A 12,259-nucleotide genomic window follows, 5' to 3' on the forward strand; every position below is an offset into this window, starting at 1 on the left:
AATAGAAGGGACATCAATAAAACAACCCAGTTTGCAAACAGCAGAAAGACTGCAGAATCACCTGGGGTTATAAATGGACTGCAACCTGAACATATCATCATTATTAAAAGGGCTAGAATAACAAGGAACCGTATAAAGGTTCAACAATGTTCTTCAGATGATACACAATGCCAAGTAGATGCTTACTAAGTAAATACCACACCCACTTTAGTAAATGTGTGGTTCTGTCAATGGCAGGTTGTTGCTTTTTTGAGGGGGTGGGGTGATACGCGCATATATATATATATATATATATATATATATCAGGGTCACCAAGGAAGCCTTTTGAAAAAATACACTTACCTCACCATTCTAATTTAAAAAGGCGGTGCATAAAGAGTTCTTGTGTGTTCTGTGTTTGCCGTGATTCTATAACATCTCCATCAGAGTCAGATGAAGGCATGTGATGCAGATAATCCAAAATTTAATTGTTCACTAGAACCTACAAGCCAGATACTGTTTTAAGAGTTTGTAAAACATTTTCGTATGAATTATCTCATTTGTTCCTATGAGTTAACCAGGGATGACATCATCTCATTTTCTCACACCCCCTTCCTGATTTTTAAAAATAGATGCTAGGTGAGAAAAAAAAATGAAGGTGCAATTATTATTACGACAAAGACAAGACAGAATGACCAAGCAAAATTGGTTCATAAAATTATTACTCATTCAAATACTTTCAGGGTGCTTACTATTGCCAAGCATGATGCTACCAGATGTATGCCACTGAGGAGAATACAAGAAATAAGTTTGTATTAAAACATAAAGATCTGAGCTACATAAATGAAGAATGTTATTAACTGTCAGGGTTACTGAACTAAAAGAAAAACAAAATTCTGCCAAGAAAGCTATGGAACCATCTCCCTGAAGAGTTTTGAAACAGGAGATCCATTTCTGTGGGATGATTCAGAGATACAACTGAGCTGGAAGGCAGGGACAGACCTGATAAACTGCAGGAAATTCAATGTTTGGCAACAATGAAGAAAGAATTTTGCTACATATGTGGCCAAAACTGGGGAGAAAGCTGGGGTTCAGGGTGGAAAAGAGCTAGGGAAAAGCAAATGAAATAAATCCTCAAATTATAACACAATCTTTAATATATTAAAGAACATGAAGTTTAAGACTCATCAAAACTAGTAGTAACAAAAAATTAGGAAAATGAAATGAGACATTCATCAGCACTAATGGTTATTTATAAAAATTACTTCTTCAAAAGTTCTTTAAGACTCTACAATGATCCATTTATGACCACCAATTCATTCCTCCCTATTCCTGTGCTGTCCCACAGTGGGGGGTCAGTGGGCAGTGAACACCTGAAACGTGGCTGGTCCCGAGACGTGTCATACATAGTGTAAAACATATCTAAGATTTCGAAAGCTTAGCATAAAAAAAGTAACAAAATAAAAAATATTCAATATATATTGAAATAATAATACTTTGGACATATTGGGCTAAATTAAACCTATACTTAAATTATTTCAACTATTTCTTTTCACTTGCTTAATGTGGTTACTGGAAAATTTTAAATTCCCTATGTGGCTTGCATTATATTTCTGTTCGACAATGCTGCTCTACACCATGGTTTAAGGGTACAGGAACATCCTACTTGTATAAACTTAGCTGCCTACCAAAAAGACTTCCACAGAAGTTTAAAAAATGGAAGCTATGTCCATTTTGTGTACAGTCCCATTTTTTTAGGATAATAGTCATCCAGAAACATGGTTGGATTAAGAAAACAATTTCTTTTATAAAAACACATTTCATACATTTTGGTAGCAGTCATGTAGAATCAAAAAGTCTAGGGGCACTGGGTGGCTCAGTCAGTTAAAAGTCCGATCTTGATCTCAGCTCAGGTCTTGATCTCAGGGTCATGAGTTCAAGTGCCACACTGGGCTCCACGCTGGGCGTGGAGCCTACTTAAAAAACAAACAAACAAAAAAAGTCTAGAGATGAAGCCCAACTCCCCATCTCCCACCTGCCTGGTGGAGTGAACAGTGTGGGTGTGTGGGGCCAATGGGTCTTGCAACCTCGTTTCCAAGGCAGCAGGGAAACCATGCCGCAGCAGGAAGGTGTTTGGGCACAGCCTCGGGTCACATGATGACCCAGGATCAGCATACCCTCAGAGTCCATAATGCAGGCACAGCCACCTATCTCTAGGACCATGGGAACTGTGTGGGTCCCTGCTAGGGCCTCTATACCCAGAAAGCAAGGTGAGTGTGTCTATCTGGCAGGTACATAAATGAATGTGGTCCACCCCCAAACCCTGGTCCACCCTTTTGCCCTTTAGCCAGTGGCACCATTGTTCATTCAGGCCCTTGTGCGAACTGCCTGAAGGTTATCCTTAACACCTCCCACACCACAGCCTTGGCGATTCCCCAGTCGTCACTTCTCAACTCTGTCTCATCGTCCTGCCTCTACTACACCAGTCCCTGACACCTTGGCCAGTGAACTTCAGTACGTGGCTGGTCCTGGCACTTCCGATCCCTCACTGCCCTATCCACCTCAAGAGAGCTTGGGAGGGATCTTCTTGAGGATAAAGAACAGGAGGATCAGCAAACTACAGACCAGGGGCCAAATGTGGCCCACAGTCTGTTTTTGTACAGCCTAGGAACTCCAAATGGTTTTTACATTTTCAACTGGTTGAAAAAAAAAATCAGTATTTCACGATGTGAAAATTAGATGAAATTCAAATGTCAAGTGTTTGTAAATAAGGTTTCACCGGCACGCAGTTACATCCACTGATGCACTGTCTATAGCCTCTTGCTTGCTACACAGGGCAAGGAGTGCAGTGGACCCCAACATGAAGGGTCTGAACTGCACAGGTCCACTGATATGCAGATTTTTCCTGATAAATTACAGTACTATACGTGTATTTTCTCTTCCTTATGATTTTCTCTAACATTTTTTCTCTAGCTTACTTTACTGCAACAATACAATATCTAATACACACACACACACACACACACACACAATGTATTTACAGAAAAAGTCTGTCAATCCTGGCGTAGATGATCATCTTATCTGGTGCTTAAAATCCGCCAGTGACTTTCCTCTGTTTCTAGGGAAAAGACTAAAACTTCCACAGCAAGGCCTCCAAGGCTGTTCTTGATAGACAGTCGGCACACAGGTAAACCCCTCCTTGCCCACTCCCATCTTACTCTTCTCTGCCTCATTCACCACTCCCAGGTCCAGCCACACTGTGCCAAGCTCCACTCATCCTTTGGGAGCTCTGCATATGCAGCTCCTTTTGACTGGAAGGCTCTGCCCTTCTTCCCCTACCCCAGTCACCCCCACTCTCTGCCTGGCTAACTCCAGCTTTAATGTCAGTTCTTTAGGGACCGTTCTCTACCCTCACCCATGGTTACAGGAGCTCTCCCCTTGATGATTTCTCTCAAAGCACTTATCCCAACTGTCTTTAAATAACCATCTGTATAGTGGCTCAATGAGAGTGCTGGCTTTGAACTATGGCTTAAATTCAGATCCTGGCTCAGCTACTTAATAAATGTTTGACCTTGGGTAAATCATTTAACCTTGTTGCTCAGTTTCCTCATCTGCAAAACAGGCATCATCATCATACCTACCTCACAGAGTTTAAGGGCACCCCATACCACTAATGCTTTAAAAACCACCACATTATTAGTAGCAGCACAGTCTCCCGTGACTCCCTCACTAGATGAAGCTCCCTGAGGGCACGGATCAGGACTGTCTTTGCCTCTGTGACTAAGTACACAGTGTCTGGCATACAGTAGGGACTGATCCGAACATTTAATGAACACCTATCTAAATAACATATGACACCTAATCCACACAGTGTCCTCTTCAACCCATCATTTTAGCAACCCAATCTTCTGGGGGACTGAAGTCCTTTGGATAGCTGACAGAAGCCAACTCTTTCCCCAGAAAATAGGCCCGTGATTTCAGGGAAAGCTCATGACCTCCGAGAACCACTCCTCTAAGTTGGCAATGCTCCTCAACACGTGACACCCAGCACTGAAGAGACTGCTCTACTTGTGGTTCAGAAGGAGTGTTGGTTAATGAAAATGCCCAGAAAATTAACCCAGGTCCTCAACCTGTATGCACTCGGGAGACCTTTTCTGAAACGTAAGCATAAGACTTTACATTTCTTTCTTTTTTTTAAAGATTTATTTATTTGAGAGAGAGAGTACGCACACATGAGCTGGGGGAGGGGCAGAGAGAGGGAGAGGGAGGGAGAGAGAGAGAATCCTGAAGCAGACTCCACGCTGAGTGCAGAGCTGGATGTGGGGCTTGATCCCGGGACCCCAAGATTATGACCTGAGCTGAAACCTAAGAGTTGGCCGCTCAACCAACTGCACCACTCAGGCGCCCCAAGACTTTACATTTCTGGTCATCCTTTCCTCCAGTAGCCATCTCAGTAATGTTTTGGTCCAAACTTCGTTCCCAGAGCTCTCCTGTCTCCAGAGTCAGCAGCCCCCTGGTGTACTCAAGGCCACACAAGCCTGGTCAGAGATTCACCCTACCACATATAGTTCTTGTCTAGCATGTGGACTGGGGATTCTAGCGTTTTCCCACTTCCCCTCCTGCCACAGAGCGTCAACAGTTTACCTTGGTGCGTCTGGTTTGCCACGGTCATCTTGAGCCCTCCTTCCCCTTGATGTCAGCCACCATGGTTGAATTTTGCCACTTATGTTTTTTACTCAGGCACCTATACAAGTCATGAACAAGAATATTAAGAACCAGGGTGCTTGGGTTGCTCAGTCGGTTAATCGTCTGCCTTCAGCTCAGGTCATGATCACAGCGCCCTGGGATTGAGCCCCATGTCTGGGTTCCCTGCTCAGTGGGGAGCCTGATTCTCCCTCCCCATTCTTTCATTCTTGCGCACACGTGTGCTCTCTCTCTCCCCCTCTCAAATAAATAAATAAAATCTTAAAAAAAGAAAAAAGAATAAGAAGAACCTATATTTTAAAATACTCTCTTTAAAATAAATTCTAAATGTGATTGGATGCATTTATAACTAATACAAGTCTTAGAAAAGCATTTTTGTTTCATCAAACTCTATTAAGTGTAAGAGCCAGTATTTTCATCTCCATGTGCACAAATTATTTACTGTGACGCTGTAGAGTTAACGTTCAATTTTTGATCTTGCAAGCAGCAGGATCACATATCTTGTTAAAACACCAATTTCTGTTTCAAAAGTCCCTGAGGAGTCTTTCTGCAAGCAAGCAAGCACAACGAAAAGAAAAATGAGGGAGGGGGGACGGGGAGGTAAGTGGGACATCAACCAACCGAGGACATGAGGGAGTTCATTTTATTAGGGTCCTCAAACTGCCCTGCTTTCACTTGTCCACAGAGCGCCAGACTTCTGCTTCTAGCGCTTCTGTTCTAAATTAATCTCAATTTAGACTTCCAATTCCAATGTCCTATATGGAACTCTTTTTTTTTTTAATCAGAGGCCCAATATACACTTAACAATATTAAAATACTAAAACAGTATTCCAGGACCTCTGTTTGAGATGTAAAATTGTATTTCTAAATCAAGCAAGCAATTCATGATAAAGGTCCCCACCAGTTTGCACTGTGACAGGTATGAGGTTAAGACAGATTGAGGACTGTATCACTTAAGGCTTACTCTGGTACTTCATGATGAACAGTTCTAGAACTAAGAATAAAGGTTCTCCCAAGGGTGATCACTCAAGACCTGATAATGGTTTAACTTGCACAATCATGTCCAAGCTCAGTTCTGACTTAATTCAAATAAATAAAAGTACAATCCACTCATGGACAATACTGAAGTTGTGAACTCCTTACTTTAGACCTTCAAGTAAGAAAACTGTTGGATATTACTGACTTCATAATCACAGGTAGAGATGGTCGTTTCTGATTTTGTGATAATGTTGCTGTTGGTAGTTAAGTACCCCCCTGCACCCCAATTCTCATGCTTGTAATGGAAAACCGTGTTGTTAGCATATAGGTCCTGATACGTTGCCATCCGTGGCAATTTTTATTAATCTCTGGGAGCCTCACCATTACCAGATCAAAAAACGACACTCACCCCAAACTGCACCACAATCAGAGGCCACTTTAACTGCCTTTAGGTACCCTAAGTCTCCCCATACTCTAGTAACCCACTGCTTACTACTCAGAAGGAATGGTCTCTTGAACTTCCTGCAAGGCCCTGCCTCATCCATGGCCCCTGACCACCTCCAACTGACTTCATTTCCTACTCTCACCACATTCTCTGCTAGTCACCCTGCCTCCTCCAGTTCCCAAGCACGTTAAGTTCTTTCTTGCCTCACCATCCCTCTCTCCTACCAGGCGACAGGGCCTCTTCCGGAAGGCTCCTCTAAGACTGTGGTGGACCATGCCCCTTGAGTAGCATCCATGATGCAGCCACTCTTGATTCAATTCTGCACAAGAGCAAGTAGCAGCCTAGCAAGGTTCTACACACCATGGTTCAATGAATCTCAGAGTGCAGACAGAGACACTCTGGGCGTCCCTTGAGCCCTTTTCGGGGGGCTCGTGAGATCAAAACTATTTCCATTACCATACCATTATATTGTTTGCCTTTTCCACTATGTCCATATTTGCACTAATGGTGCAAAAGCAATGCGGCACTGCCGGCTTGGTGCCCCTCAGCACGAATCAACGCAGTGATTACACACTGCAGTGGAAAGCACTGTAGTCTTCACGACCATGCACCCGCCATTAAAAAACCAAACTATTTCCACTTAACAGTGTCCTTGAGGAAGAAGTAAAAATGATTAATTTTATCTTGACCCTTAAGTATGCCTTTTTAATACTGTGTGACCAAATGGGATGTAATACACAAAGTGCTCCCAGATACTGAAGTGTGACAGTTGTCTCGAAGAAAAGCACGTGCACCCCTGTTTGTGAAGTGATCTGAAAATAGCCACTTTTATCACAGAACAGCATTTTTACTTGCGGGAATGACCAACAAGCGATCATTATTTCAAATAGTTTGTATTCGGCAGGCATCTTCTTGAAATGAAAGAAATGAGACTGTCACTTCAAGTAAGACTGGTAGCACTTTGCCAATGATCCAATTCAAACCCTCAGGAGGAAATTCGAATTTTGGAGAACTTGCATCACTCATGGTGAGCTTACAGCTTTCTAATATTTACATTTTTTTCCTAAGGAGACTGTGATATTAAAAAATATGAATAAAAAGTTTGTATGTTGGGGCACCTGGGTGGCTCAGTCGGTGAAGCATCTGACTCTTGGTTTTGGCTCAGTTTATGATCTTGGGGTTGGGGATTGAGTCCCCCGTCGGGTCAGGCTCTGCTCCATGGGGAGTCTGCTTGAGAGTCTCTCTCGCTTCTGCTGCCCCTCCACTGACTCTCTTTCTCTCAAATAAATAAAATCTTAAAAAAAAAAGTTTGTATGTTGAAATGTATCAAAATGTGGAAGGATGTGCATAACAGTGAACCATTCTTTTCAAAATAACCAAGATATGAGGTTACAAAATCAGTCATGGGAGAAGATCCATTCAAAGTGCAAAATAAAGCAATGAAATTCAATGTAACAGAGTAGAAAAACTTCCACCACATGATTTCAGGTTGTATACTACAACTAACCACCTATGGAGCTGAAACTACCACCAACACCTATGGAGTTCTGGTGAGTACCAAAGAATAGAAACAATTATCTGAGAAAGGTATTAAAATATTCCTGGGGTGCCTGGGTAGCTCAGTTGGTTAAGCATCTGACTTCCCTCAGGTGGTGATCTTGGGGTCCTGGGATTGAGCCCCATGTCAGGCTCCACGCTCAGTGGGGAGTCTGCTTCTCCCTCTCCCTTTGCCCCTCCCCCCTCACTTGTGCGCTCTAATAAATAAAATCTTAAAAAAAAAATACTCCTCTCTTTCCCAACTAGTTATCTATGCAAGGCTGGATTTCCTTCACATACTGCAATAAAATAACATACTGCAATGGAATGAATTTAGAAGCAGATATAAGAATTCAGCTGGTTTCAAAATCAGACATTTAAAGATAATTGCAAAATTATAAAACATCCTATCAAAATCCTAGTGGGTTTTTTTTTCTTCAGAAACTGACAATCTAGACCTAAGATTCATATGGAAATGCAAGGGATTCATAATAGCCAAAACAATCTTGAAAAAGACTAAAGTATAAAGACGGACACTTACTATTTTGAAGTTTACTACAAAACTATAGCAATCAAGATAATGGGATACTGGCGTAAGGACAGACATATAGGTCAAAGGAACAGAATCCAGAAATAAACTCTAACATTTATGGTCACTTGGTTTTTGACAAGGATGTCAAAATAATTCAGTAATAGTCTTTAATAAAAGGTGCTGGGACAGCTTGATATCCACATGCAAAAGAATAAAGTTGTACCCCTATCTCCTACCATATACAAAAAACTGAGTAGATCATAAATCAAGGATGTCCAAGTTAAAATGATAAAACACTTAGAAGAAAACATAATAGTAAATCTCCATGGCCTTGGGTCAAGCAATGGTTACTTAGACATGACAACAAAAGCACAAGTCACCAAAGAAAAAATAAACTGGACTTTGTCAAAATCAAAAACTTTTGCTTCAAAGGGCATCATCAAGAAAGTGAAAAGACAACCCCACAGAATAGAAGAGATCATGTGCAAGTCTCATGTGATACCACTTCACACCCATAAGCACGGCTAAAATAAAAAGGACAGTTACAAGTGTTTTTTGTTGTTGTTGTTGTTGTTGTTGTTGTTTACAAGTGTTGATGAGGATGTCAAGAAATTGAAACCAATGTTCAATTGTTGGTGGGAATGTAAAATGGCACAGCTGCTGTGGAAAACAGTTTTAGCAGTTCCTCAAAATGTTACACACCAGGGGCGTCTGTGTGGCTCAGTCAGTTAAGTGTCTGACTCTAGCTTGGGTCATGATCTCGGGGTCCTGGGACTGGGCTCCACATTGGGCTCCCTGCTCAGCAGGGAGTCTGCTTATCCCTCTCCCTCTCCTGCTGCCCCTCCCCCTGCTTGTACTCTCTGTCTCTCTCTCAAATGAATAAAACCTTTATACATAATATACCCAAGAGAAATAAAAACATATGTCTATACAAAAATTTTATAGGAAAAGCCATAACAGCATTATTCATAATAGCCAAAATGTAGAAACAACCACATGTCCATCAACTGACAAATGTATAAATAAAATGTGGCATTTTCAAGTAACAGAGAATTACTTGGTGACAAAAGGGAATTACTGGTATATGCCACAACATGGATGAACCTTGAAAATATTCATGTTAAATGAAAGAGGCTCATCACAAAAGACCATGTATGTATGATTCCATTTATATGAAATGTCCAGAATAGGTAAATTCATAGAAACAGAAAGCAGGTTAATGGATGCCAGGGGCAGGGGTGAGTGGGGGAATGTGTCAATAGGTATAGAGTTTCTTTTTGGGGTGATGAAGGTTATTATGGATAGATATAACCCACACGGACATCAAAATATTGGCACTGAAATATAATCACAAATGCAAGCTCTGACTATCCTCCTGTACAGAACAAATGATCACCACCAAAAAAAAGTTAATTTCAAGCTTCAAGACAAGGTGGCCCCTATAGAACTACCCTACCTACAGGTACACAACCAAAATGTTACGGAGTGCCTGAACACAACTTCACATGCTAATTGACTTCATATATGGCAAAGAAATGTTTTACCTTTAGCGTTTTCAATGAAATGTGTCAGGAAAGGATAGAGTAATTAAAAAAGACAGTAAATCAGAATACAACTAGATTGTATTTTATTGGGAACAAATTTAATGACATCTTCCCTATGAAATATCCAACTAAAAGGTACGTCTTCTTTACTACCTAAAACATTTTGACAAGGTAATAATTTGAGTTACTTCTGAATTCTTCTACCAAACCACAGAGCGATTTCATTTTCTCTTTTATGATCGTTCACATTCCTGTGATCCTTTTGTTAACCTCAGAGACTTTTATAGGACAAAAAATTTGTTTGATTATAGTCTGATGGTAAACTGGATTATTACAGCTCTCTGCAGAAGATTCTAGCGAAGGATGTACCAGATTTTATTTAAAATCATTACCGGACACTACATTTTTAACTTAAGTTTAGTTACCTCCTAACTTGTCTGTGTTAGAAACAATGGATGTAAGGGAGCTCAAACATTTGCCACCACTGAAACAGTTAATACAAAGCACTCCCAGAAAGCCAGACTGCGTTATAGGTGACGTGTCCTTAAAAGCTTAACATGGTAAATAACAGGAAAAGTACTTCAGGAAAAAGGGTTGTATAAATTACCTGAAAATTATACATTCCTCAGTGGTAGTTTTATCAATGTTAAAAAAAAATGAAAACTTTGAAAGCCAAGTAAAACAATCATAGAATTTAGTAGTTTTATCTGAAGGCAAACTTTTAAAATAAAGTTTGTGACATGACAAAGTCACAGTGACAAGTACCCTACTTGTCAAACTGGCATAATCAAGAGAACATTCTAAGAAAGGTGTGGTTTCTAGCTGAGCCTTTTTCTAATAGATTTTACTTTTAAGTAATCTCTACACCCAACATGGGCCTGGAACTCACAACCCTGAGATCAAGAGTCGCACACTCCGCTGGGTCAGCCAGGCGCCCCCTTTTCTACCACTCTTTACCTTTAGTCAATATGACACAACAGCTCAGCATCACAAAATAACACAACCTAGAAACACGTATACTCAAACTTCTCTAGTATAGCATCACATGTAAGCAAATATGTCCATAAACTCTTCTAAGTCTGAATACTGAACGAAAAATTCTCTGAAGCGTGGCTATTACATAGCATCAGGGAAATACTTCCTTTTTTGATGCTGGCAAAACAAAAGACCCACAAACCACAAAGTGTCTTGGTTCCTAACAAAGGTAAACAACTTTAAAATCAAAGGCAAAGGTTGGGAGTAATTTAACGTCTCCAAAATACCTTTTACTTTAATCATCACTACACTTGAAGTAGGATATGGTAATATACAGAAGGCACAGAAAACCGGGACCAGAACTTAGTCTGTATCCCACTGGAGGCTAGCTGAGCACAGTATTTCAAAAGCAGTTTAAGGTAAATGCTTGTGAACAGAAGGTCAAGGGGTGACCTGTCACATTTGGGTTTTGAGGTCCGGGATGATTAGATGGAAGACGAAACAGAACGGATCTCAACTGGATATAAGGAACTTCTTGAGCAAAACCACAATAAAACACTAGACTTGCTTATTACTGAAAACTAGAATCACCATCTGGATAATTTCAAGGAGTAAGTCAGTATCTATCCTTAGGACATTCTCTCAAGCTGAAAACAGGTAGCCCAGGTAGAAGTCACCTGTAAATTATTCACAGATCGCTATCCTTAACTAGTGGGCACTATGTATCTATGTATCTGATTAGAACTCACTCAAGAGACAGGATATGTCCTCTTCCCACTCTTCAAAATGCCAAGGAAAAAGAGAGAACAGAGAAGCAAAGGCTGGGTGATTCAGGCTGCCAATAAAGGTTCGATTCTACATGGGCATTTGGGGAGTGGACTGCTAGTGATTTGTGAAAGCCCCCATGTGATGCGCGGTTACTTTAGAACTGCAGCTGCTAAGGCCCCTCACGCATTCTTCCCCCACATACAGACCTATGATTTGGCACTGCATCATACAAGAGTTATCCCTCTGACTCTCGGCATCCCCTATCTCTACACAAGCATCTCTCAGCCTTTGATTTCCCCCCATTCTTATGATCCCACCCCCACCCCCCGGCACTTTGACGAGAGAGATGATAAAGGATGAGTAAGCATGCTGTAGCTGATCTTGGTCAAAGAGCACAGACCCTGGCACCGGCGGTGGAAAATGGGGGTGAGGAAGCAGAACAGAAAGCGGAGTCGGGGAGTTCATCCAATGGGTAGCAGGCAGTTACAAGCTTTCCTATGGCAGTTATTGTTGCCTCCTTCTGCAATCACCGTAGACTCCAAACCTTCGCTTTCAACACCCCCCCACCTCCGCCCAAGATCAAGTGCACATTTTCCTTAGACAGTTACTTCTTAAAAACAACACTGAAAGATAAACGTAATTTCTCCAGGCTTCCGGTTGTCAAAGACAATAAAGACTCGCCCTGGAGCATGCTTAAGTTCAACGGTTCTGTTTTCTCACTCGTCTTCCGGCACCCAGTTCCCCCCCGACCCCACCACAGACCACCCCCGTTGGGCAAAAACGCGACTGCCACTAACA

General features: G+C 41.4%; 1 protein-coding gene across 1 annotated transcript in view; it reads right to left on the minus strand.

The window, feature by feature from the left end:
- Positions 1-12,259, minus strand: part of RHEB (Ras homolog, mTORC1 binding) — a 40,134-nt gene that overhangs the window by 26,920 nt on the left and 955 nt on the right. The window lies entirely within an intron of this gene.

Source organism: Callorhinus ursinus, unplaced genomic scaffold (assembly GCF_003265705.2).
Source record: "Callorhinus ursinus isolate GAN/ISIS: 27379988/994484 unplaced genomic scaffold, GSC_fseal_2.0 scaffold80, whole genome shotgun sequence".
Lineage (NCBI taxonomy): Eukaryota > Metazoa > Chordata > Mammalia > Carnivora > Otariidae > Callorhinus > Callorhinus ursinus.